This window comes from Saimiri boliviensis, chromosome X, assembly GCF_048565385.1.
Source record: "Saimiri boliviensis isolate mSaiBol1 chromosome X, mSaiBol1.pri, whole genome shotgun sequence".
NCBI lineage: Eukaryota > Metazoa > Chordata > Mammalia > Primates > Cebidae > Saimiri > Saimiri boliviensis.
The window spans coordinates 61,349,128-61,377,107 of NC_133470.1; the positions used below are offsets into that span (position 1 = coordinate 61,349,128).

The 27,980-nt window shown below is 37.0% G+C and overlaps 1 protein-coding gene across 5 annotated transcripts in view; it reads right to left on the reverse strand.

Annotated features, from left to right (window-relative positions):
* HDAC8 (histone deacetylase 8) overlaps nucleotides 1-27,980 on the reverse strand; it is a 255,073-nt gene that overhangs the window by 80,340 nt on the left and 146,753 nt on the right. The window contains exon 10 of one of the 5 annotated variants that reach the window (XM_074392319.1): nucleotides 1-27,980. This exon is cut by the window's right edge and continues 6,049 nt beyond it. The exons of the other annotated variants lie outside the window; for them this stretch is intronic. The gene's annotated coding sequence lies outside the window, so the exon portion shown is untranslated. 5 annotated transcript variants of the gene reach the window in all.

The window sequence follows — 27,980 nt, forward strand, 5'->3', positions numbered from 1 at the left end:
TTCTTTCTATTCTTTCTTTCTTTCTTTTTTTTTTTTAACTTTTAAGTTCAGTGGTACAGGTGCAGGTTTGTTATTGAGGTAAACTTGTGTCATTGGGTTCATGGTGTAGATTATTTTATAACAGAGGTAATTAAGCCTGGTACCCATTAGTTACTTTTTCTGATTCTGTCCCTCCTTCCATACTTCATTCTCCATCCTCTGAGAAGCCCCAGTGTGTGTTGCTCCTCTCTGTGTGTCCATGTATTCTCATCACTTAGCTCCCACTTATAAGTTAGAACATGTGGTATTTGGTCTTCTGTTTCTGCATTAGTTTGCTAAGGATAATGGCGTCCAGCTCCATGCATGTCCCTGCAAAAGACATGATCTCTTTTTTTTTTTATAGCTGCATAGTATTCCATGTACCATATTTTCTTTATCCAGTCTGTCATTGCTGGGCATTTAGGTTGATTCCATGTCATTGCTATTGTGAACAATGTTGCAATGAATATACACATACATGTGTCTTAGAATTATTCATATTCCTTTGCGTGTATTACCAGTAATGGGATTTCTGGGTTGAATGGTATTTTTATCTTTAGGTCTTTGAGGAATTGCCACACTGTCTACCGCAATGGTTGAACTATTTTACACTCACACCAAAAATGTATATGCATTTCTTTTTCTCTGCAACCTCACCACCATCTGTTATTTTTTGACTTTTTAATAGTAGCCATTCTATTATTTCTTTCTAGAACTCTAAGGAGATAAATGTTGAACCTTCTTGTTCTGTCATTCATGTCTCTTAACCATTCTTACTTTTTTTTCATCTCTTTGTACCTCTGTGCTGTATTCTGTGTAATGTCTTCCAGACCAATTTTCCAATTTACTAATTTATTTTCAACTGATGGATAAAGCTTCATTGAGGTTTTTAATGCTAATTATTGTATTTTTCATTTCTATGTATTCCATTTAGTTCTTTGTCAAATTTACCAGGTCATTTTTGGTAGTCTCTTGCTCTTTGCTCTCTACTCTTATTACTTTAAACATATTTAGCTTAACTTTTATATTCCATGTATGATAATTTCTGTATCTAAAGTCTGGTTATATTTTGTATTTTTTTTCCTGTTGACTTCTCCTTCCCGGTAGTTAGTTTTCTTTGTAAATTGTGATTTTTGATAGTCAAGTAATTTTTTCAGAGCTCTCTGTGGGATTTCCATGAGGTCTGGGAGGGGTACATTTTCCCCTGAAATATTTCTATTTGATTTTTCCTGGTGCTTGAGGTATTACATAACTAGGTCTACTTTATTTATTTATCTACTTATTTTTGAGACATGATTTTTTTCTGTTGCCCAGGCTGGAGTGCAGTGCCATGATTATGGCTCACTACAACCTCCACCTCCTGGGCCCAAGTGATCCTTCCACCTCAGCCTCCTGAGCAGCTAGGACAATAGGCCTGTGTCACTACACCAGTCTAATTTTTATATTTTTTTGGAGAGATGAGGTTTTGCCATGTTGCCCAGGCTGGTCTTGAACTCCTGGGACCCACCTGCCTCAGCCTCCCAAAGTGCTGAGATTATAGGAATGAGCCACCACACTCTGTACAACTAGGTCTCCTTTAAATTAAAATTCTTGGCTTGTGGCTTTTTGTACCATTCACATAATGTATATTCAGACTTCAAACCTAGTTGCAGGCTGGTGCCACAAAATCTCAGTAATTATTTTTTGTTTTGTTTTTAATTCTACCCAAAGCTAAAGCCAAGACAAAACTTTCCTTGCTGTCAATCCCTAGGCCTCTGCTGTCTAATATAGTAACCACTAGTCACATGTGGCTATTGAATTTAATTAAAACAACATTAAAAATTCAGTTCTTTAGTTTCACTGGCCATATTTCAAGTGCTCAAAAGTCACATATGGCTAGTGGCTACTGTATTAGACAGTGTAGATATGAAACAGTTTCATTATCAAAAAAATTTTACTGGATAGTGTTGCTCTAGATCATCGGAATCTATATATGCCCCCAGAGTATGTGGTGGCTTCAGAGCTAGATTATACCCTTTAACAAACTTTTGTCAATGTTTGTCTTCCATCAAAATTCTACAAGGACCATGTGGTAGACAGAATAATGGCTCTCCAAAGATGACCAAGTCCTAATCCTCAGAATTTGTGAATATGCTACTTTACATGGCAAAAAAGACTCTGTAGATGTGACTAAGTTAAGACTCTGGAGAGGGGCAGGTTATCCTGGATTACGTGGGTAAGTTTAACATAATCACAAGGGTTCTCATGAGACAGCCAGGTGAAAAGGGGTCCCAGAGAAACTCCAGCTGGCCTGCGCACTGGAAGGAGTGTGCACTGGGGTAAAGCCACAGAAGTTCATGCTGTTTGCAGTGGGGAGGAGCCTGGTCCCTATGCTTCCTGAATGGAAAATGGGATTTAATCTGTGGGGCGGGAAGCCTATACTAGAAGGACTCTCACTCTGCTGAGTCCCTGTTCCGCTTTTCTTCTTTTTTGCCCATTAAATCCCATTATTCTCACCATTCATATTGTCTGCGAGCCTAATCTTTTGTGGCCATATGACAAAGACCCCATCTTTAGCTGAACTAAGGACAAGTCCCACAACAATGAGGGAAATAGGGAAGCAGGAAAGACATGGAAATGCAGTGCAGTGTCAGAAGGAGAAGTTGGAGTGGTGCAATTTGAAAATAGAAGGATTCATGAACCAAGGAATGCAAGAGGCCTCTAGGAACTATAAAAGACAAGGAAATAGAGCCTCTAGAAGGAATGTAGCCTGCTGACCGATTTTAGATTTATGACCTCCAGAACTGTAAGAGAATAAATATGTATTGCCTTAAGCTACGAAGTTTGTGGTAATTTTTTGCAGTAGCAATAAGAAACTAATACAGACCACGAAAGGGACCTGTTAAGAAAGACTCTTTTAATATATCAGAAACCCATGGCTTCAATGGCACTGAGTTATCTTCTGATTTCCCCTTCTTATATTTTTATTTGGCTCTAAGAGTTTCAAGACCCATGGCAAGCAGAAAGTTTAGAAGAGCAAATGATGTGGGAATCTATGCCTTCATTTATTTGTTTGACCAATATAAATATATACTGAGTGTTTATCATGCTCCAAGCACTGTTCTAGGTGCTTAACATACATCACTGAATAAGGGAGAAAAAAATCCTGCCCTTAAGAATCCTACGTTCTAGGGGAGGGTCAGAACTGATAAATAATAAACATAATAAGTAGGTAAATTATACAGTATGTTAGAAGCTCATTAGTGCTATAGCTGAAAAACATGGAAAAAGAGTGATTGGAAGTGGCCAGGGAAGGGAGGATAGGCAGCTGTAGGATTAAATATGGTGGTTAGGATGTCTCATTGAGAAAGCAACAACTGAGCAAAGTCTTGAAGGAGGTGAGGGACTTACTTATGTGAACATCTGGGGGAAGAGGATTCTTTTTTTTTTGAGAGGAAGTCTCATTCTGTCACCCAGGCGGGAGTGCAATGGCACTATCTCATCTCACTGCAATCTCTATCTCCTGGGTTCAAGTAATTCTCCTGTCTCAGCCTCCCGAGTAGCTGGGATTATAGGTGTGTGCTACCACACCTGGCTAATTTTTTTTTGTATTTTTAGTACAGATGGTGTTTCACCATATTGGCCAGGCTGGTCTCAAACTCCTGACCTTGGATGATTTATCCGCCTTGGTTTCCCAAAGTGCTGGAGCCACTGCACTTGGCCGGGGGAAAAACATTCTAAGCAGAGAAAATATCCAATGTAAAATATGAAAGTGGGGGTATGCCAGGTACATTCCAGAGACAGCAAGTAGGACCATGTGGCTGGGGAGAGAATAGTAGGAAATGAGGTTAGAAAAGTGATAGGAGCCAGATCATTAGGGTGTTGTAGGCCATTGCAAGGACTCAAGCCTTGGATTGAGGGGGATCCCTGATTTTTAGGACAGACAAAAGTACAATTTGCGTAACACTCAGAATACAGAGGAAGAAATATAGCTATTAGAGAATGGATGAATTTCTACATGCTGGGTGGTGAGCTGACTTCCTTCTGAGCACCGCACTTTTACATCTGTTTGATTTTGGACTTTTCTATGTGTGTATTAGTGACTCAAATTCAAATTGCTCTAACAGAAACAAAGTATTTTCCTTTCCTCCTGTTCTCTATCCCAGTTAATGTTATCCTAAGTCAGAAATCTTGAGAGGCATCTCTTGATTTTGCTTTCTCTTGCTCCATCATGTCTAATTAGGTTCCTAACACCGACAGTTTTACTTTAGAGATGTCTTCTTCTCTGTTCCCTCTGCCTTTACCTTGGTTTAAGCTCTCATCTCTCACTGGACCATTTTAATCACCTCTAAGATCCCACAACCTGTCTACCAACTTTACTCTAACTGCCACAGGGCCCAAACAGATCCAGTTACTCCCTCTTAAAGATCTCTACTGGGTCCCTACTGCTTGTCCCAATCTCTCCCTCCAGCCTTATTTTTCCAAAATGTTCCTCCACTTGCTCCATGCTCCAGCCATACTGAATTCATCACTGTAATTCTAACATATACTGCCCTATCACATGTACTTGAAAAACCAACACATGCTAACTATTACTTTTATGTAACAGGTTCCTTCTTCCAAGAATGCCCTTACTCCTTTCTTCAACTGGAAAACACGTATAACCCTTCTAATCAATTCAAATGCCACTTCCTCTGTGAAGTCTTTCTCAATTTCCTCAATAGCATTTGTTGCTACTTTCTAGGTGTACCTCCAGCATTCTATATAAGTGTACAGTCCCTGTAATACTTTATAAAATGCATTTGATTATTTGGTTACAGGTCTGTCTCCTCTATGAGACTGTAAGTCCTCGAGGGCAGAGACCATCTCCTACTGATTGTTTTTCATCCCTAATGGCTAGCACAATGCCTAGCCCGAGAGAGGCATTCAATCCTTATTTGTTGAAATAATGAATTCATAAATAAAATGATTCAGGAAAAATATCTAACTGTGCTAGTCAATTAGAAGGATCAGAAGAAGAGACAGAATTTTAAGCACAAAGCAGCTGGCCTAAACTCTCAGAGATGGGAGGGGTAGCTCTGACTTTACTGAGCTACAAAGGCTAAAGATTGAAGGTGTGGGCTAGGTTACAATGGGAACAATGGGATACAAGGGCAAATAGGAAGGACTGGGTGGAGCTAGCTGAGGAAGTGCTATGAAGCCACTGTCCAAGTCTGGATATCATTTTAATGAGTAAAGAGTTGCTGGAGGGTTATTGGAAACACCGCTAAAGTGAAGAAAATGACCTGTTCTGCAAAGCTGGAAGGAGGCAATGAGGCCAGCCAGAAAGCAGTCACAATAACCCAGAACAGACTGGGCATGGCAAGCAGAGGTAGATTTAGGGAGGTATACAAAAGGACCAGGTTAGACTTGATGGATGATCCCATATGGGAGAAGACACAAAAGTAGTGAGAATTGCTGAAGATTATAAAAAGTTGAGTAGGTGCAGAGAAAGAAGATGAAATCAGTGGTTAGGAAATCAGGGTTCAATTACAATACAAAAATGACCTCTTATCAGTCTGGCCTCTCTGTGCCTTAGTTTCCTAATTAGTAAAACAGAGTTTTCACATTCAAAAGAGCCACAAATCTGTCAATTCTACTGCAGAAATATTTCTTGAATAACTCTCTCTGTCTTCCTTGCCACTACCCTAGTCCAGGGCCACATCTGTTCCTACCCGGACCACTGGATTTGCCTATATAGCGGTCTCTGTGCACACTCTCTTGTCCCAGTACAATATGGTCTCCACACAATGGTTAGCATCATCTTTGGAAAATGTCAATTAGATTATATTACTCCTCTGCTTAAAAACTCTTTGGCTGCTGCTGCACTTAGAGTTAATTCATGCTCTGGCCTACATGGATCCCATATCATGAGGCTCTTGCCTACCTGTCTGACCCTTTCCCACCTCACTCTTCTCTCACTCAATATGCTCTAGTCACACTGGCATTTTTGCTTTTCCTGGAGTGTGGTCAGCTCTTTCCTACCTTTTCACATGCTGTTCCCTCTGCCTGGAATGCAGCTCTTTGTTTGGCAGAGTTCTTTATGTCTTTTTTACTTCAGACCTAGAGTTGACACCCTCAGAGGGGGATGTCTTGACCTCTTTATCATCTGTTTATTTTCTTCTTAGCATTTATCACAATATGTAATTATTTTATTGTGTGTTTAGTGTTAATCTCCCATTAGATCACAAATTCTAAAAAGGAGAGACCATCTGTGTACTGTTGTATTGCCAGTATCTTGTGCATAGTGAGAGGCCAACAAACATTTATGAATAAATAAATGCATAAATGAATGAAAAGGGCAATGGATGCAGAGTTGACTAGAAATGGAGTCATGAAGAAAGAGAGGGAAAAGAGATTTTAAAAAGTATCTGATTGAATTTTGAGAATAGCATATTAGTTTCACTCAGCTTGTAGCATAAAATATTAACAGTGATTTCAGACAGTAAGACTCATGCTCCAAATCAGAGACAATCGCCAAAACTGGGGCCAATGGAATTCAATTCAATTCATCAGAAATTTGGTGAGTGTTTCCTATATGCTAGGCTCTATGCTGGCACTCATTGTGGGGAATATAATTATGAATAAACTTACACTTCAAGAATTTATATTCAAGAAACTAGAAATATAGGGTAAGAATGTACAAATGATAATAAAGGACAGAATTTAATCAAACAAACGGCTCCAAGAAATGGCTCTGGGTGTTCAGAGGAAGAGGTTTAAGGAAAAGTTATTTTGGCTCTGAAGTCAACAAGTTTTGGTCCACAATGAAATAAGAGCACAGGCAGTTTATTCTCTTCTTAAATACTTCTTAAGAGAAGGATGAAAAGCAAAATATTTTTTAAAGATGACTTTTTAAGGCACCATGCTAGAGGGGAAATAATTGGGCTTGGAAGTTTTGACTCTGTCACTCACTATTTGGGAGACCTTGGATACTTTGCTCATTTCTTATTAAAAATGGCTATTGAGGGTATACTGTGTGCCAGGCTCTCTATACATACATTTTATTGAGTCACTTGTCTTTAATAAGCTTCAATATTCTCATTTCCATTTGAAATTTAGCAGCCTAGATTTCTAGTTCCCAAACAATTGGTACTGGGTACAAGCTTTTAGGTATTTTTTTCTGCCTTCAGGATAGCACCCACACTTCTGCACTAAAGCAACAGACTTGGTTTTGGTAATATCTTACAGGCCCTTTGGGTAGTGTCATAGGATAGTACACTTAGAATGTACTTTGGCTATTTATGAGATGGGGAAAGTTGATGAAAAAGCTTAAGAAACAAGCCATAAATTTATTCTTAGCAACATTGGATGAGCAAATTTTAAGTGGAGAACAATGGGTCCTGCCTGCCATGGTACCCATTGTATATTGGGAAATAGAGATATTAAGGTGTCAGGAAAAGATCACACTAAATTTTTACAAATGTTAAGATAAACTATAATGTGGGAAATTGTCACATGACTGTCTGGAGGTAACCCTGTACAGACAGATGCTTCAGATAATGGGCAAAGTGAAATGCAGAGAGAAGAGAAAATATGTCAGTGTGTCTTCAGGAATGACCATGGAGAAGGTTGTCTATTTCTAGATGATAGCTTCTTTGCATCTTTAGTCAGAACTATTCTTAGTATGGAGGAGAGCAAGTTTATCAGGTACCTACGTTTGATTAAAAAAAAAAATATTTGGAGAACATCCAACTCCTTTTGTTTTAATTGTATCTGGTCTGTAACTGGTTTCTTGACTGGAATGACTTGCCAGCCAGGAAGGCCTTATGCAGATAATGAAAGCTTTGTCCTGCCAAATATATTTGATATGGTTTGGATGTTTCTCCACCCAAATTTCATCTTGAATTGTAGTTCCCATAATCCCCATGTGTCATGGGAGGGACCCGGTGGGAGGTAATTGAATCATGGTATGATTACCTCCATGCTATTCTCCTGATAGTGAGTTAAGATCTGATGGTATTTTTTTTTTTTTTTTTTTTTTTTTTTTTTTGAGACAGAGTCTCCCTGTTGCCCAGGCTGGAGTGCAGTGGCATGATCTCAGCTCACTGCAACCTCCACCTTCTGGGTTCAAGCAATTTTCCTGTCTCAGCTTCGCCAGTAGCTGGGATTACAGGTGTGTGCCACCACATACAGCTAATTTTTGTATTTTTAGTAGAGATGGGGTTTCACCATGTTGGCCAGGCTGGTCTTGAATTTCTCACCTCATGGTCTGCCTGCCTTGGCCTCCCAAAATGCTGGGATTACAGGCATAAGCCACTGTGCCTGGCTGAGATCTGATGGTTTTATAAGGGGCTTTCTCCCACCTTTGCTCATTCTTCTTCCTGCTACCATGTGAAGAAGGATGTGTTTGCTTCCCCTTCCATCATGATTCTAAGTTTTCTGAGGTCTCCCAAGCCCTGTGGAACTGAGTAAATTAAACCTCTTTCCTTCATATATTAGCCAGTCTCGGGTATGTCCTTATAACAGTGGGAGAATGGACTAATATAATATTGCTCCCAGTAAGTCATCTTCTTGAGGTCTGCTTTATAAGTCAGTCTCTGTGACGTTGTAAGCATGGATTCACCCTCCAGAGACTCTTCGTCCCATGATGAGACCCAGAATGCAAGAGAAATATGTAGTGGCAAAATTGTAGAGTGGACTGGCCTGGGTAATTTATTAGCAAGTACTGCTCTCCCAAGAGGTCTGGCCTGAAGCAGCCACTGACTTTACCCATTAAATTACAGCAATAATAACCCCTTACATTTTCTCAGTGCTTTTAACTTTCAAAGCACTTTCATAAATATTATGTAATTTTATCATTTAATCTATTACACCTTCTTTGGGTTACACTGCTCGTAAAAATACATTTGTAGAGCAGTGGCAAAGACACCAAGAGAAGCAGTAATATTGTCAATATGTTGAAAAAAAATCTGCCTATGATGGGGCCTTGACAAAACAACTCAAAGGAAAGAAGTGTAGTCAGAGTCTAGGCTGCAGCATGGTGACCCCAGAATTTGGAGATAGGCTTAGAATGATTGTTAGAGTGAAATAACTAATACAAAGACATTATTGTAGATGTGTTACCAAGAGAGACTTAGGAAATCCCAATATAATCAGGGTGTATCTGTAGGATCAGAACTTACTTGGAGAAAGTTGCAATCTGATCAGCTTTACTGTAAACTGTGTGAAGAATAATGTGTTAAGGAAAGGTGTTGCATGAGTTATTTGAAAAAGAAGAATTAAAAAGTAAACATATGCTACCATCTGTGCAACATCTCCCACCCCCAACTGTACAGTGGGGTGGGGAGGAATGGGGGAAGGAGGTGTGTCCACTTGGCAGGGGCTGAAGAGCAGAAGGAGCCTGGTAGACCAACATATGATGGATGCAAATATTGTGGTCCTTAGGCTGTAGGCTCAATTATGAAGCAGATTTCTCTATGCATGGGCTTCACCAGTGCACTTCCTTCACTCTGACTCCCTGCTTATCAAGTAACTTTCTGACTTTCTGTTTTAGTTTTCTAGGTTGCTGGATCTTGGGAAAGAAATGCAATTGGAAGAGCTCAGATTATTGTTTGGTTACCTTACAGGTGTATCTTCCACTGTAAATTAATGTAATTACAATATAGTTTATATGTCTTTTTCTCCCAATTGTTTTTATTTTGAAAACGTTCAAATCTACAGAAAAGATGCAAAAACAATATAATAAGTTTCCACTTACTCTTAAACTAAATTTACTAATTTACTGATGGATATCCAAATGCTTCGGTACTATTTATTGAAAAGGCTGTCTTTCCTCTATTGAATTGCTTTTGGACCTTAGTCAAAATTCAGTTGGCCATATCTGTGTGGGTCTATTTCTGGGATCTCTCTTCTGTTCCTTTGATGTGTCTATTTCTTTGCCAATACCACACAGTCTTGATTACTGTAGCTATATAGTCTTAAAATTGGTAGAGTGATTTCTCGTGCTTTATCCTTACTTTACAAAATCATTTTAGCTGTTCTAGTTTCTTTGTTTTTCTCTATGAATTTTACTATAATCTTGTCTATATCTTCGAAAAATCATGCTAGAATTCCGACAGCAATTATCTTAGACTTGCATAAATTTGGAGAGAATTGACATCTTTACTATGTTGAGTTCCAATCTATGACCACAGTAGGTCTCTCCTTGTACTTAGATCTTATTTGATTTCTTCGATCAGTGTTATAGTTTTCAGCATACACATGCAGTACATGTTTTGTGAGATTTATACAAAAGTATTTCATTTTTTAAAAACCAATTGTGAATGGCTTTGTATTTTAAATTTTGGTTTCCATGTGTTTGTTAATAGTACATAGAAATATGTTCATTGATAGTATAAAGAATTGATTTTGGCATGTTGATTTTGTGTCCTGCAATGTTGTTGAATTCATTTATTAGTTCTAGAAGGTTTTTGTTACATTCCTTGACATTTTCTATATACACAATCATGTTATTTGCAGATAAGGACAATTTTATTTCTGCCATTCTGTTTTCTATGCTCCTGAGATGCTGCCTGCTGTGTCTTTCAGATGTGCAAAGCTGAGAGCAGAAATATGGTCCTTCTTTTTTTGGTACTATCTCTGTCTGGTTTTGGTATCAGGATAATACTAGCTTAATAAAGTGAGTTGGGAAGTGTTTCCTCCTCTTCTAGTTTCTGAAAGATTATATAGAAATGTTGTGAATTTTTCTTTAAATATTTGGTAGAATTCTTCAGTGAAACCATCTAGGCTTGGAGAGTTCATTTATTGAGGAGTTTTTAAATTACAAATTCAATTTCCTTAATAGATACAGGGCCATTCAAATTATTTCATATTTGGCGAGTTGTAGTAGATTGTGGTTTTTGAGGAATGAGTCCATTTCAACTAGTTGGCAAGTTTATGTATATAGATTGCTATACTTGGTTAGTATTGCTTTGATACCTGTGGAAGCTGTGGTAAGATCTCATTTCATTCCTAATATTGGTAATTTGTGTCTTCTCTTTTTTTAGTCAGTCTTACCAGAGATTTGTCAATTTTATTGATGTTTTTGAAGAACCAACTTCTTGTTTCATTAAATTCATTATTATTCTGTTTTCAATCTCATTTGTTTCTATTCATTATTATTACCTTCCTTCTACTTGCTTTGGTTTATTTTGCCCTTCTTTTTCTATTTTGTTAAGGTGGCAGTTTAATTACTGACTTTAGACTATATTCTTTTTAAAATTAATAATGTAGTGTTATAAATTTCCCTCTCAGTACTGTTTTAGCTGTGTCTTACACATTTTGATATGTTGTCTTTTCTTTTGAACTCAGTTTAGTATATTTAAAAAATTTTCCTTCAGATTTCCTCTTTGATCCCTTTATTATTTAGAAGTGTATTCTTTAGTTTCTGTTTGGCGATTATCCTGTTATCTTTCTTTTATTGATTTTCTATTTGATTTTATTTTGGTCAGAAAATACATACTGTATGATTTCCTTCTTTTAAATTTGATGAGGTTTGTTTGATGACCCATGAAATGGCCTATTTTTATTCTTTAATTCTTAATTGTTTTAATATTATTGTAATAAAATGTATAAAACACAAACTATGCTACTGTGACAATTTTAAGTATACAATTCAGTGACATTAGTTACAATCACAACACTGTGCAACCATCATCACTATTTATTTACAGAACTTTTACACTACTTCATGGGGAAAAGCTGGAAGCATTCCCCTTGAGAACCAGAACACAACAAGGATGCCTACTCTCACCACTCCTACTCAACGTCATACTAGAAGTCCTAGTCAGAGCAATCAGGCAAGAGAAAGAAATAAATCCAAATAGGAAGAAAGGAGATCAAACTCTCTCTGTTTGCAGGCGACATGATTCTATACCTAGAAAATATCATAGTCTCTGCCCAACAGTTCCTACATCTGAAAAACAATGTCAGCAAGGCTTCAAGATACAAAAATCAGTAGCAATTCTGGACACCAACAGGTCCATGTTGACAACCAAATCAAAAATGCAGTCCCATTCACAGTAGCCACAAAAATAATAAAATATCTAGGAATACAGCTAACCAGGGAGGTGAAAGATTTCTACGATGAGAATTATAAAACACCACTGGAAAAAAATCAGAGATGACACAAACAAATGGAAAAACATTCCATGTTTATAGATAGGAAGACTCAATAGTTAAAATGGCCATACTGCCCAAAGCTATTTACTGTTTCAGTGTATTTCTATCAAATTGCCAATGTCATTTTTCACAAAATTAGGAAAACACTGTTCTAAATTTCATGTAAATCTAAAAAGAAGCCCAAATAACCAAAGTAATCCTAAGCCAAAAGAACAATGCTGAAGGTATTACATTATCCAACTTCAAACTATACTATAAGGATATAGTAACCCAGACAGCATGGTACTGGTATAAAAACAGACATATAGACCAATGGAGCAGAATAGAGACCCCTGAAATACAGCTGCACAACTACAGCCAACTAATTTTTTACAAAGTTGACAAAAATAAACAATGGGGAAAGTATATCTTATTCAATAAATGGTGCTGGGAAAACTATTTGCAGAAGAATAAAATTGACCCCTACCTCCCACCATATACAAAAATGGACTCAAAATGAATTAAATATTTAAATGTAAGACTCACACTATAAACTTTCTAGAAGAAAAACTAGAAAGTAGTCTTCTAGTTATAAGCCTACACAAAGGTTTCATGACAAAGATGCCAAAAGCAATTGCAATGAAAACAAAAATCCACAAATGGAACCTAATTAAACTAAACAGTGTCTGCACATCGATAGAAACTAACAAAGTAAACAGACAATTTACAGAATGGGAGAAAATATTTGCAAACTATGCATCTATAAGGAACTTAAATAAGCAAAAAACACCCAACCCCATTAAAAAGTGGGCAGAAATGTGAACAGACACTTTTCACAAGACATACTAATGGCTAACAAACATATGAAAAAAATGCTTCATATCACTAATCATTAGAGAAATGCAAATCTAAACCACAGTGAGATACCATTCTATACCAGTCAGAATGACTATTACTAAAAAGTCAAAAAATAAAAGATTCTGGCAAGGTTGTGGAGAAAAGGGAATGCTTATACACTGCTGGTGGGAATGTAAATGAGCTCAGCCATTATGGAAAGCAGTATGATGATTTCTCAAAGAACTTAGAAGAGAACTACCATTCAACCCAGCAATCCCATTATTGGGTATATACTCAAAGGAATAGAAATAATTCTTCCATAAAGACACAAGCATGTGTACATTCATCACAGCACTATTTATAATAGCAAAGACATGGAATCAACCTAAATGACCAACAGTAGAATGAATAAAGAAAATGTGGTACATATATATCATGAAATACTACACAGCCATACAAAGAGATGAGATCATGTCCCTGACAGCAATGTAGCTGCAGCTGGAGGTCATTATCCTAAGTGAACTAATGCAGGAACCAAATACGCATGCTCTTACTTATAAGTGGGAGGTAAACGTTGAGTATACATGAACACAAAGAAGGGAACAACAGACACCGGGGCTTACTTGAGGGTATAAAGTGGGAGGAGGGTGAGGATTGAAAATCTACCTATAGGGACTATGCTTATTACTTAGGTGATAAATAATCTGCAAACCCCTGTGACACATACCTCACCTATGTAAGAAACCTGCATATATACCCCTGAACCTGAAATAAAAGTTAAAAAAATAAAAAACACACAAAAACACATTTCTGTTATCCCAAACAGAAATTCTGTATTCATTAAGCAATAACTCCCCAATATCCCTTTCTCTCAGCCCCTGGTAATGTACAAATATCTGTTTGAGTCCCTGTTTTCAATTCCTTTGGGTAATTAGGAGTGGAATTTCTGGGTTATATGGTATTTAGATATTTAACTGCGAGAAACTGCCAAACAGTTTCCCACAGTGGTTGTGGAATTTTTACATGCCTAGAGCAATGTTTGAGTGTCCTGATTTTTCTACATATTCACTAACAATTGTTACTTCTCACTTTTTTTGATTACAGCCACCCTAGTAAGTGTGAACTGGTATCTCATTGAGGTTTTGATTTACATTTCCATGAGGACTAATGATGCTGAGCATCTGTTCATGTCTATTCAATTCCTTTGCTAATTTTTAAAACAGGTTGTTTATCTTTCTGTTGTTGAGTTTTAGGAGTTGTTTATATATTATGGATATTAAAGCTTTATCAAGTATAATTTGAAAATATTTTCTCCCATTCTGTAGGTTGACTTTTCACTTTCCTGATATGTCTTTTACAGCACAAGAATTTTAAATTTTGATGAAGTCAACTTTGTCTAGTCTTTCTTTTGTTGCTCTTGTTTTTTATGTCATATCCAAGAATCCATTGTCAAATTCAAGGTCATAAAAGTATTTTGTTTTATTCTAAGATTGTTATGGTTTTAGCTTCTTATATGTAGATTGTTGATCTATTTTCAGTTAATTTCTTGTATATGGTATGAGGTAGGGGTGCAATTTAATTCTTTTGCATGTGGATATCCTATTGTCTAAGCACCATTTGTTGGAGATGATTCTTTCTCCATTGAATGGATTTGATGCCCTTGTCAAAAAACAATTGGTTATAGATGTAGAGGTTTATTTTAGGACTCACAATTCTATTCCATTGGTCTATATGTCTATCCTTATGCCAACATCACGCTATTCTGATTACTGTAGCTTTGTATTACATTTTGGAATTGGGTCTCTTAACTTTTGTCTTTTTTCAAGAGTGTCTTGGTTATTGGGTTTCTTGCAAGTCCATATGAATTTGAGAATTGATTTTTCCATTTGAGTCAAAAGGGCTGTTGGGATTTTGATAGTAATTGCATTGAATATGGAGGCTACTTTGGGTAGTACTGATAATAATATTGTCTTCTAATCCATGAACATGAGATGTCTTTCCATTTATTTAGGACTTAATTTTTTTCAGCAATGTTTTGTAGCTTTCAGTGTACTAGTCTTTCACCTCCTTGGTTAAGTTTATTCTATTGGATGTTACTATAAATGGAATTACTTTAAATTTTTCTTTTTGATTGCTCATTATTGGTGGATAGAAGCACATCTGATTTTGTATAATGACATTGTAACCTGTAGCACTGATGGTTACAATGTGAACCAATGATAAATTTGACTTCATCAAAGTTTAAAATGTTTGTGCTGTAAAAAACATATCAAGAAAGTGAAAAACCACTTTGAGATACCATCTCATGCCAGTTAGAATGGTGATCATTAGAAAGTCAGGAGACAACAGATGCTAGAAAGGATGTGGAGAAATAGGAATGCTTTTACATTGCTGGTGGGAGTGTAAATTAGTTCAACCATTGTGGAAGACAGTGTGATGATTCCTCAAGGATCTGGAACCAGGAATACCATTTGATGCAGCAATCCTATCACTGAATATATGCCCAAAGGATTACAAATCATTCTATTATAAAGACACATGCACATGTATGTTTATTGTGGCACTTCACAATAGCAAAGACTCAGAACCAACCCAAATGCCCATCAATGATAGACTGGATAAAGAAAATGTGGCACATATACATCATGGAATACTAGGTAGCCATAAAAAAGGATGAGTTCATGTCCTTTTTAGGGACACGGATGATGCCGGGAACCGTCATTCTCAGCAAACTAGCACAGGAACAGCAAACCAAACACTGCATGTTCTCACTTATAAGTGGGTGCTGAACAATGAGAACACATGGACACAGGGAGGGAAACATCACACACTGGGGCCTGTTGATGGGTGGGAGACTAAGGGACGGATAGCATTAAGAGAAATATCTAATGTAGATGATGGGGTAATAGATGCAGCCAACCATTATGGAACATGTATACCTATGTAACATACCTGCATGTTCTGCACATGTACCCCAGAACTTAAAGCTTAAAGTACGATTATAAAAAGAAAGTGAAAAAGACAACCTACAGGATGGTTTTACTTCTTTCTTTCCAATTTGGATGTCTTTTATTCTTTTTTTTTTTTTTTGTCTAGTTGCTCTGGATAGACCTTCCAGTACAACATAAAATAGCAGTGGTAAAAGTTAACATCCATGTCTTGATCTTAGAGGAAAAGTTTTCAGTCATTCACCATTGAGCATGACGCTAGCTGTAGTTTTTTCACAAATGCCCTTTTTCATGTTGTTTCCTTTATTCCTAGTATTTCAATTGCTTTTATTATAAAAAGGTACTGAATTTTGTCAAATGTCTTTTCCGCATCTGTTGAGACAATCGATGTTTTTTTCCTGTTATATTAATGTGATGTATTTCATTGCTTGATTTTATTATGTTAAATGACCTTTGCATTCCTGAGATAAATCCCACTTGGTCATAGTGTATAATGACATTAATATGTGGTTGGATTTGGGTTGCTAGTATTTTACTAAAGGATTTTTGTGTCTATATTCACAAGATACATTGCACTGTAATTTTCTTGTGTTTTTTTTCTGGTTTGGTATTATGGTAATGCTGATCTCACAGAATGAGTTGGGGAGTGTTCCTGCTTGTTCAATTATTTGGAAGACTTTGAAAAGGATTGCTATTAATCTTTAAATGTCTGGTAGAATTCACCAGTGAAGCTATCTGGTCTTTGGCTTTTCTTTGTTGGGAGATTTTCATTACTGATTGAATCTCCTTACTTGTTATAGATCTCCTGACGTTCTACATTTCTCCTGAGTCAGTTTAGGTAATTTGTTTGTTTCTAGGCATTTGTTTATTTTGCCTAGACTACCTAATTTGTTAGCATAGAATTGTTAATAGCATTGTATTACAAACCTTTTTTAAAATTTTTATCTCTGTAAGGTTGGTAGTAATGTCTCCACTTTAATTTCTGATTTTAGTAATTTGCATCTTTCTTTTTTCTTTGTCAGTTCAGCACAAGGTTTGTCAATTTTGTTGATCTTTTCAAAGAAACAACTTTTGGTTTTAATTCTCTGTACTGTTTTTCTAGTCTTTATTTCATCTATCTCCATTCTAATCTTTATTATTTTCTTCCTTTTGGTTTTAGATTTAGTTTTCTTTTTCTGGTTCTTCAAGTAGTAAAGGTAGGTTGTTGACTTGAGATCTTTCTTCTTTTCAATGTAGACATCTAAAGGTATAAATTTTCCTCTGAGCATCACTCTTGATGCATCTCATAAGCTTTGGTTTGTTTCCATTTTCATTCATCTCAAGGTATTTTCTAATGTCCCTGGTGGTTTCTTCTTTAACTTATTGGTTGTTTAAGAGTATTTTGTGAAATTTCAATATATCTGTAAGCTTTTCACTTTTACTTCTTTTGTTGCTTTTTATCATCATTCCATTGTAACCAGGGATAATAATTTATACTATTTCTATCTTTAAAATTTATTGGCTGGGCATGGTGGCTCATGCCTGTAATACCTGCACTTTGGGAAGCTGAGGCGGGCAGATCACCTGAAGTCGGAGGTTTGAGAACAGCCTGACCAACATGGAGAAACCCTGTCTCTACTAAAAATACAAAATTAGCTGGGTGTGGTGGTGCATGCCTGTAATTCCAGCTACTTGGGAGGCTGAGGCAGGAGAATTGCTTGAACCTGGGAGGTGGATGTTGCGGTGAGCTGAGATTGTGCCATTGCACTCCAGCCTGTACAACAAGAGTGAGACTCTGTCTCAAAAAAAAAAAAAATTGATACTTGTTTTGGTCTAACATATGATCTATACTTGGGAACATTTCATGTGCATTTGAGAAGAATGTGCACTATGCTGTTTTAAGGTGGAATATTCTATATATGTCTGTTGGTTCCAATTGATTTATAACGCTATTCAAGTCCCCTATTTCCTTATTTCTCTCCTGTCTAGATGATCTATCCATTATTGAAAGTGGCGAATTCAAGTCTCCACTTACTATTATAGAACTATTTCTCTCTTCAGTTTTGTCAGTGTTTGCTTCACATATTTGAAGGCTCTGTTGTTTGGTGTATATATGGTCATAACTGTTATACCATCTCAATAAATTGATCCTTTTGTCAGTACATAATGTCTGACTTAGACTTTTATAACAGTTGTTGACTTAGGGTGATATTAGTAAGCCACCCACCTCTTTTTGGTTACCATTTGAATGAGATTTTTTTTTTTCCTTTAACAATTCATCCTAGTGGGCATCACACATAGGCAAGGATTACATGGTTCACCTTTAGATCTGACCCTGAACTTTTATTTAATTTGAATTTTGATCAAAGTAGTAGTTTAATAACATGCACATAGTTTACAAAGTCAAACATTAACCAAGTCTCACAATTACACACAGAAGTTCTCTACCTTACCCTTTCCTGTTTCCAATCTTTACTCCCCAGAAATAGCCATATTCCACTCTTTTAGCTGCTGCTTCTAATATTTCCCTCCATATGTTCAAATAACACAAGAAGGCTGCCAGTTATTTTTCAATTTTTGATATGCTCTACTAACTTCCTTCTGGATTCAATCTTATCACAAGCTCCAACATCCATACACAATTCACCTTGTCTCATTCTCTCAATTGAATTATTCTAAAATTTTGGCTAACTTAACATTCAGTGTTTAAATTATCATGACAAAAAATACTGTTCACAGCTGAGCTATGTACTATTTTATGACTACTTTTACTTCCTTGGACAATTTTTTTTGAATTAATAATTGCCTGACCTTAGACATGTTGCTTAGCTTTCTATGTAATTATCACTAACTCATACTACATACTGTCAGCCACACCAGGCAATCTAAATTCCATATTCACCTGAGAGTCATCCCCCTGGAGCCCTCCAATCTGAACTGTTTGACTTCTGGCCCTTCTACAGAGCTGAAGTCTAGAAGCTTCCTTTCACTATCATCTTGAGAAATCTCTGTTGTTCTCTCCTGCATTGGATCCTTTCCTGTGTCCCATGCTTTTCTCTTTTCTGGTTTATTACCTTCATTCTGGTGGGCATCTACTTCAAGTTTTCTGACGTTGGCATGTCTGAAAATATCTGTATTTGATCATTCAAATTGATTGGTAGCTTGGCTGAGTATAGAATTCAAGGTTGAAAATAATTTTTGCTTTAGAATGTTAAAGGAACTGATCCAATGTATGTCTTGAAGCATTCAATATTGTTGTGGAAAAGTCCAATGCCATTCTGATTCTTGAAGCTTTTAATGTGATCTTCAATTATTCTCCTTACAAATGTTTGCCTTTTAGGATAGCCTTTTTCTCCTTTATTGTAAAGTTTTATGATGATAATGTCTTTGAATCTTTTTTCCTTCATAATATTGGGCAACCAGTAGGCCCTGTCAGTCTAGAAAGTTGTATCTTCAGGTTTTGGACAGATTTTCTTTTATTAATTCTTTGATAATTTCCTACCCATATCTGTCTCCTCTTTTCTTTTTAGAAATTCTTATTGGCTATTGGACCTCATCTGTTGCTTCCATAATTTTCCAGTCTTTTATCTTTCCTATTTCTCATTTCTCTATTTCCAATTCTGTTTTCCTAGAGATTTCTTCACCTATATCTTCCAACCCCTTGCTGAAATTTTTAAAAACCATTTGAAAGTGTACAGTTCAGTGGTATTAAGTATTTTCATAACACTGTACAACCATTGCTATTATCCACTTCCAGAACTTTTTCATTATATCAAACAGAAATGCTATACTTATTAAGAAATAACTCCTCAAGCTCCCCTTCTCCAAGCCCCTGGTAACCTCTAACCCACTTTCTGTCTCTACAAATTTGCCTATTATGAATATTTCATGTAAGTGAAATCATACAATAGTTACCCTTTTGCATCTGGCTTATTTCACTTAGAATAATATTTTTGAGGTTTATCGATGTTGCATGTGTCAGAATATTATTCCATTTTAAGGTGAATAATATTTCCTTGTATAGCTATACCATATTTTATCCATTCAACTGCTGGTGGTTATTTGGGTTGTTTCTACTTTTTGACTATTTTGCATAATGCTGCAGTTAACACTGATATACAAGTACCCGCTTTTGATTCCTTTGGCTATATATCTAGAAGTAGATTTGTGGGATCATATGATAATTCAATGTTTAACTTTGTGAGGAACTGCCAACCTGTTTTCCATAGCAGGTGCACCATTTTACAGCCCCACCAGCAAAGCGGAGTTCCAATTTCTCCACATCCTTGACAACACTTTTTATTTTCTATTTTTAAAATAACAGACAACCTAATGGGTGTGAAGTGGTATGTCATTGTGGTTTCTAATAAGTTTTAAGTTGACTTTAAAAAAAAAAATTCACATTTGCTCAGTTGCTGTAAGCCTTTGATTGTTTTCTAGAGTTCTGACAAAGTTGTTTCTGACAGTTTCTGCTTTTTTCCTGTGTTTCTGTTGGGTAACAGGAGCTTGTGGTTGGCTACTCCACCATTTTCTGATACGGTCTATCTTGGTATGTTCCATGGGTGCTTGAAAAGAATGTGGATTCTGTTGTTACTAGATGAAATGGTCTGTAAACGTCAATGAGAGTCTCTTGGTTGATGGTGTTGTTGAATTCTTCATCTTTACTGATTTTCCACCTAGTTGTTCTATCACACCCACAATAGGAACTGATAAACTTCTTCCCAGTAAGTGTCAGAGAATTTAAGGTAGCTCAAGGAAAGATGAAAACAGAGGTTTCTATGGATTTCCAAGAGTTTGATGTCTTTCAATTTCAGGTCAAACTCTGCTGCTTCATTTCCCACTATCCCCTTAGAATCCCCTGCAGACATAGTAAACTACTTACAGTTCTATGAGACCCTGTGTTCCTTCTGGAGCATTGCATATAAAATGTTCCTTTCTGAAATGTCCTTCCCCTTGAGTACTTTTAAAAATTTAGCTCGAATATTACCTCCTTTGTGAAGTGTTCCCTGATTGTTTGAGACAACTTGTACATATTGTTCCTTAGAAGCTGATTTACCATGAAGCTAATAATAAATCTTCAAAGCCCCTCACTGAACAGATCCTTCCCAAGGTCTAGGAAGGAATACCATCACTGTATTTTTTTTCTTTTTTACAAGGTAATATTTTTTCCTAATTTTCAATGTAAGGCATTTAACCACATTCATCTAAGACAGCTGTCTATTTCCAGTCTGACTTTTCCATCAGACTTCTCCCTCGAGTGTCACAGGAATGTCTAAGAGGAAGTAGAGCTGAGGATACACTTAGTTTGGGTTTAGTGGATGTATTTTTGTGGCTTGCAATCACTTATTGTGTATAGTTGACTTACTGCTAATAGTGTAGGAATGGTCCCATAACCTAATATGTTTACTCATCCAGCATCCTTACACAAAAAGGACAGAGCCAGAAGTAGTATCATGATATAAATGTGTCCTATAGCATCTGGGGTTAGATACATTGGATAGTAGAGGAGAAACAAAATTTAAAATATATAGAGTTCAAAGTTTGTGTAAAATTCTTCTAATGAGCATATTAAAATTATAAGTGGCGGACTTAGTTTTTAACAATACCTAGTTAAAACAAAGTTTTCTCCTTTAAAAAATATGGTCAGTAATGCAGTATATATGACTATATACAAGCTGTGTTATTTTTTCTTTTTCATAAAAATTGTGTAAAATGGCATTTATCATAATTCCTGTTTCTGAAAGGTCCAAACCTCCTAGCAGTATTATAAACAGTGAGTATGGCTGTGTATGCAGTCACATGTTTTATGCATCCCATCTGTTAGACTGAATTGTTACCTAAGAATTCATATGTTGAAGCCCTAACCCCTACTGTGACTATACTTGGAGATAGAGCCCTTAGGAGGTAATTTAGACTAAATAAGGTAATGGGAGTGGAGTCCTAATTCAGTGGGATTGGTGGCCTTATAAGAAGAGGAAGAGAGAGAGAGATATTCTCTCTGCATACATTCAGTGGAAAGGCCATGTGAAGTCATACAGAGAAGGAAGAGAGTCCTCACCAGAAAGTGTGAACCCTGACACCTTTATCTGGTACTTCCAGTCTTCAGAATTGTGAGAAATAAATTTAAGCACTCCAGCCTGTGGTATTTTGTTTTGAAAGCCTGAACAGATAACTATACCATCTATCAATAATAAGAAATACATTTTGATCAAACATGCTAGAGGATCCAGTCCACTGAATTATCTTTCTATTCTTTCCATAAAAAATGACATTACAAAATCATGGTCAAATGAACTGTGATTAGAGCACATGCAGCCAAAAAAATGTAGGAAAAAGGTACTATAGATGTGTCATGTATTTAACTAATAAGACATGTTAAAATTGTTTTGAATTTTGTGATGTTTGTAATATCTTTCAATTTATATATAATTTTATAGTCATAATTTTATGTTCTTTTTCTTAAATAGTTCCTTGCCCTTGCCTGCACAATTGCATAAGCTCAGGCCTACAAATCCTGGATCTGCTACTACCTTCTGCAATAGGATTTAAATCAATGATTCCATGTCTCTGGTCTCCCTTTAGATTATGAATCTTTCCAAAGCAGGAATAAGGTTTTTTTCCTTTGCTTTCCTGGTGCCTGGCAGAATGCTGACACTTAGTAGTCATTTAATAAATGATTGTTGTTTGAACTAATGAACCAACAAGTAAGTAGAAAGAACAGAGGATGTATTCTAATTAATTGAGGAAGTGAGTGGTCTGAAAGATTAGCTTGGATGATTTAAAAGAACGAACATAGAGGTAAGAGGGGAATAGTAAAGGTGAGGAAAGAAAATTCTTAAAAATGATGATTAACCTTCCAGTCTAAGGTCACTCCAGGAATAGAAAAGTGTTGCCAACTGATATAATGAGTCTTAAAGGAAACCAATTCTCTAGTATCAAAATGGAAATGACAAAGATCTCTTCTCTTGCCCAGGTATCTTCACTGCTCTTCCCTTGCTCCCCTCTCCTAGTCACTCAGTAGCTGTGGGACCTTAGGCCAACCAGTTAACCTCTTTGAGATGTAATTTTCTCTCCTATGGATGTAGATAAATGCCTCACAAGGTTACTATGAGGATTAAATAAGTCCTGTGGAAGCAACTAGCAAAGTACCTGGCAAATAGTAGGTGCTCAATAAATGTTTGATTCCTTTCTTTCCTTTTTTTTTTTTTGTTTCTTTTCCATGCAGCCTGCTAATTCCCTTTGAAGAGGCAGAGTCTCCTCACCTTCCTGTGCCTTTGTCTTGTTGTACTCCTCTAAAGAAACATTATTTTCTTCCTCGCCTTGGAGGAAACCCTGTTTCCTTACAGGGATACTCTTTCTCCCTTGGAATATCTTTCCTGGTTATAAAAAAAAGTCCTAAAGTTTATATGTAAAGTTTATAAGGGCAATGTGTGACCTAGCAGGAAATATAGGCATGTTTTACATTAATGGTAAAAGGACCAGAAATCCAGTTTCAATCTGTACATTTTGCTACCTTGGCATGTGCTTAGAGCAGAAGCAGGAAATTAGCAATTATGTGAGGGTCTCTCATATGGTTTTTAATTAATTCCTCTGATTTTATCAAATGGTGCAACTTGAAGAGGTATTAGGCCTAAAGCAGCTGGTAAATTCCCAGTGCCCGAGTCTATCTTTTGCTGTTGGGCTAGGCAGTGATGCTATCTCCATACCGATGCCAGAAACCCACATTTCAGAAGGTGTATTTCCTGGAGGTGCACACCAGTGAGAAGTGACTGTAGGATATTGTCCCAGAAATGGGGAGGTGCTGGCTGCAAAGGTCAGGACAGAGAACAATGCAGCCAGATGCTACTGGGTCCTTTAAGCCAGCACAGCTGCCTTGTGGGCTGCCAATTCTCCTATTCATCAGTGGACAAAATTCAGGTTGGAAAATTGCTTCATAGGGTATGTGTGTGTGTGTGGACTGGAGCAAAAGAAGATTGGAGTGGGCAAAAGAACCTTACCTAGCAATCAGTTAAGAACTGAAGGTGAAAGCAAGTGAGAGGAGGTTGTGGCTCCCTGTCACAGCTGCCTGCTGCTGCAGCAATCAACACCACCTCTTCCAGGTGCAGAAATGAGGGCTTGGAAGCTCTTTATTTCTTTTGCTTCCATTTCACCAACAGCTGGCAGCTCCACCAATTGTAGGAATTAGTTCCCTAAACAGGCTGCACTCATTTGTTATGAATGTATTATGGAAATATTCTTGGTTTCTAAAAATCAAGAAAAATTGTATATAGATAAAACACAATTTCCAGACATTGACTTCTTTCCTCCTTTTGGATTTAAATTATCTATTTCTACTTTCCCTCTTTTCTTTTTTCCTCTCATTTTAGAGAAAGGGTTATTCTGCATCCTATCCAGGAGCAAACCCCTGGTCTAGCCTCCAGATTTTACCTCCTCTTGCCTCCTTCTCTAGAACCTTGAACTCTTGATTATTTTCTTTCCTCTCAATAACCTTAGGCATTTCTCATTTCATTATGTATTTCTTCTCCTCAGTTCAAACCTTCATAAGTCATTTTCCTTAAAACAAATAAACAGCTTCTTGTGAACCTATTGCCCCTTGAAACACTGTACAGGAAAATAAAAACAAAAGCTTCTTTGCTGTTCCCCTTAAAATGTTATCCGCTCATTTTCCACTCCTTTCTTTCTTTCAGTGTTAGAAACTAAAAATCAAGTTGTCAATAGCTTTACAGGGAAGCCTCCCTCACTCTCTCAGGCACTATTAGTCACGCCTCTACTGGGTTCTCATAGCACATACTGCTATTATTGTACTTAGCAACTTGAACTGTTGTTTATCTGTTTATCTTGTATTGCCATTTATTTCTTTGTGTCACTTGTGCTAAACCATGAATCCCTAAAAGGAAGTGAATTGCCTTTTATCTCAGTGTCCCCAGAAAAGAATGTTTCATATTAAGAGCCCAATAAATGTTGAGTGGGAGAGAAGGGGACTAACAGCTATTGAAGCTGACCATGTGTCAGTTTTTCTGTGACCTAGGTTTAATTATATTTACTTTACAGATGAAGAAACCTAAGTTTGCAGAGTTCAAGGAACTTACCTAAAGTCATGTAACTAATATCAGAGCTGTAATTCAGATCCAAATGTGTTTGATTTCAAAAGCATGTGCCCTTTCTACCATGCTTCCTCCATTGTCTTACACTGAGTCCAAGTGCTAGTCCTACCAAGTCTCTTCACCCCACTATCTCTGCTCTTCTGACCTAGTGGAGACACCCACTCCCCTGATCCCTGTCTTCTCCCTGTTTGTCTGCCCTCTTTAAGCCTCACAATCAGACTAGACCACATAATTACACATGTGAACCCTCTTTCTCTATCACTTTTATCACCTTTTGCCCCACCTGCCTGGAAAAAAATACCACGCCGAGTCAACACCACTGTCCACAACTTGCCTGCTCTATTCTGTCACTATTGAAGAAAACTGTACCACTGGACAGGCCAGTATCATGGTCCAAAATCCATGGTTTCCAACTTCAGATGCACTTGCAGGTTTCTTGTTTATCTTTTTACTTGTCTCTGGTCAGCTTACTCTCCCATGTTGCTGAATTATTGTTATATCATATACAACTTTCCGTAACCCTCTCTGTTGACTTCTCATCCCCTCACTCTTAGACATTTGGGACAATTCCACATTTTTATTATCACAAACAAGGCTAAGGTGAACATTACGGTACATCCTTCTTTTTTTTTTCACTTAATTGTGATTTTTTTTCTCAAACAACAAGCTTCTTGAAAAAGTTATTTCCTACCTGTTGCTGCCATTTTCTTTACCTTCTATTCATCAATCGATGTATTATTACCTGGTTTCTGCCACTCCAGTTTGTTGAAGGTTCTCTTATCAAGGCCAACAATGGCTTCCATGTTGCTAAATCTAATGAATAATTCCTTAGCTTACTGGACCCCTCAGGTGCATCTGACACATCTCAGCATTCTCTCCATCTTTTAAACTTTTGACATCTGGTCTCAATGATCTTTTTTTGTTTTTCTTCCCATAAATATTAGCTAATACTTACTAAGCATTTATCAGGCATTATACTAAGGGCTTTATGTGTATTACAAGTACATTTAATCCTCAAACAGTCAAGGCTTGGAGACGTGAAGGAATTTGCCTAATGTCACACGGCTGATGAGTGGCAGAGCCTGGAGGATATAAACCCACACAGATTGGGTCTGAGTCTGTGATTTAATTGTTGTGCTATACTGTGCATCCTTGTGAACATGCTTTTTCAGTTTCCTTTGAGCTTGTTTTTGCTGTTTCCTTAGACATCAGAATTATCCAAGATTCTGTCATTGGCCCTATGGTCCTCTTAGACACTTTCCCATAGGTAATCTCATGCACCCTTGTGATTTGAACCACATCCTACAGGTTTTTAAACACTCAGATGTATATCCAGTCATTATTTTTCTCCTGACTTTCAGACTTTCATATCATATCTTGGGCAGATTCACTTAGGTACTCCATTGGCACATCATATTCAACATAAAAAATGATTTACTTTTAGTTCTCCTCTTTCTGTATTTGTTATATGGTAACATCTTCCATTCACTCAAACCAGAAAACATGGTGACATCTCATATTTCTCCCTCTCCTTTGCCTCCAGAATCAATTTAATCACAAACTTGTATAAATTCTACCTTCTAAACATTTCTCAAATCCTTTTATCATTTCCATTCCTACTTCAAACTCTCTTTATAAATTTGCCTGATGTATTATTGCAACAGTCTTGAGCCTGGCCTATCTTAAATCATCTTGAGTAATCTCAATAAAACACAGATTTGATCATGTCACTGACCTTCCAGGACTCAGTACTGCTATCAAGTACATTCTCAGTTCTTTAGCATGACACTTAAAACAATCTATGGTTAAATGCATAGGATGTGGAGTTAAGCTGCCTGGTATGAATCTCAGCTCTGACAGTGTGTAACTTTGGGTAGGTACCAAATATCCTGCTATCTCAGTTTCCATATCTAGATTGCAATTGTGAATATTAAATAAGAAATCCACGTAAGGCACTTAGTACAGTGCCTGGCATATAAGCACTCATTAATTGTTAGCTACTGTCAACATTATGTATCTAGTCTCATCCTCCTATCATTCCCTGTCTTCAAGTTTATGTTCTAGTAATATTGCATTGTTTATAGTTTTCTAAATGCATCCTGACATTTCATGGCTCTTTCTTTTCCTGCTTTCTTAACCTACTATATTTTGACACACTTGCCTGGCTAATCATTGTCTCAGTCCTCAGCTCAGATATCATCCTCAGGACACTTTCCCTGACCTCTCCACTGCCATGCCCCAGTCAGACTAAGTGGCTGTCTTTTGTCACTGTATAGACGCTGTGCATACCTCTAACTTAGCAGTTAACATAGCAAATTGAAGTTTGTTTATATATCTGTCTCCACTGCTGGGCTGTAAGGGGCCTTTTGAGCAAAGGGACTTGTCTTTTACTTCTTTATACTGTATGCACTTAGCACAGTCTGTAGCATGCAGAAGGTGCTTAATAAATCTTTGTTGAACTGAGTGGCTTCCTTCTCCAAGAATATCTCCCCCCACCCTGCCTTTTTTTCTTTTTAACCAAGCTGGTCTTTCCAAATTTAATAAAATCACTCCACTGTCTATCTAATTGTTCAGGTCAGAAATCGTGATTTTCCCTTTCCCTCACCATCTACAACTAATATATCAGTGTGAATGTCAATTCTATCTCCGAAATATATCATTCTTTCCATATCTTTCCATCTCAATTGCCACCACCATCGTCTGTCAATTGGCATTGCTCTCCTAACAGGCTAACTGGTCTCCATGCTTCCATTCTTGCCCCCTGCTCTGCTCCATACAACAGTCAATGTGACTTTATTTGTTATTTATGATTATTTTTTAAGAGACGGTCTTGTTCTGTTGCTCAAGCTGGAGTGCAGCAGCATGATCATAGTTCACTGCAGCCTCAAACTCCTGGGCTCAAGTGATTCTCCTTCCCCATCCTCTTGATTAGCTCGGACTACAAGCATGTACCACCTCACTCAACTAATTTTTTATTTTTTATTTTGTGAAGACA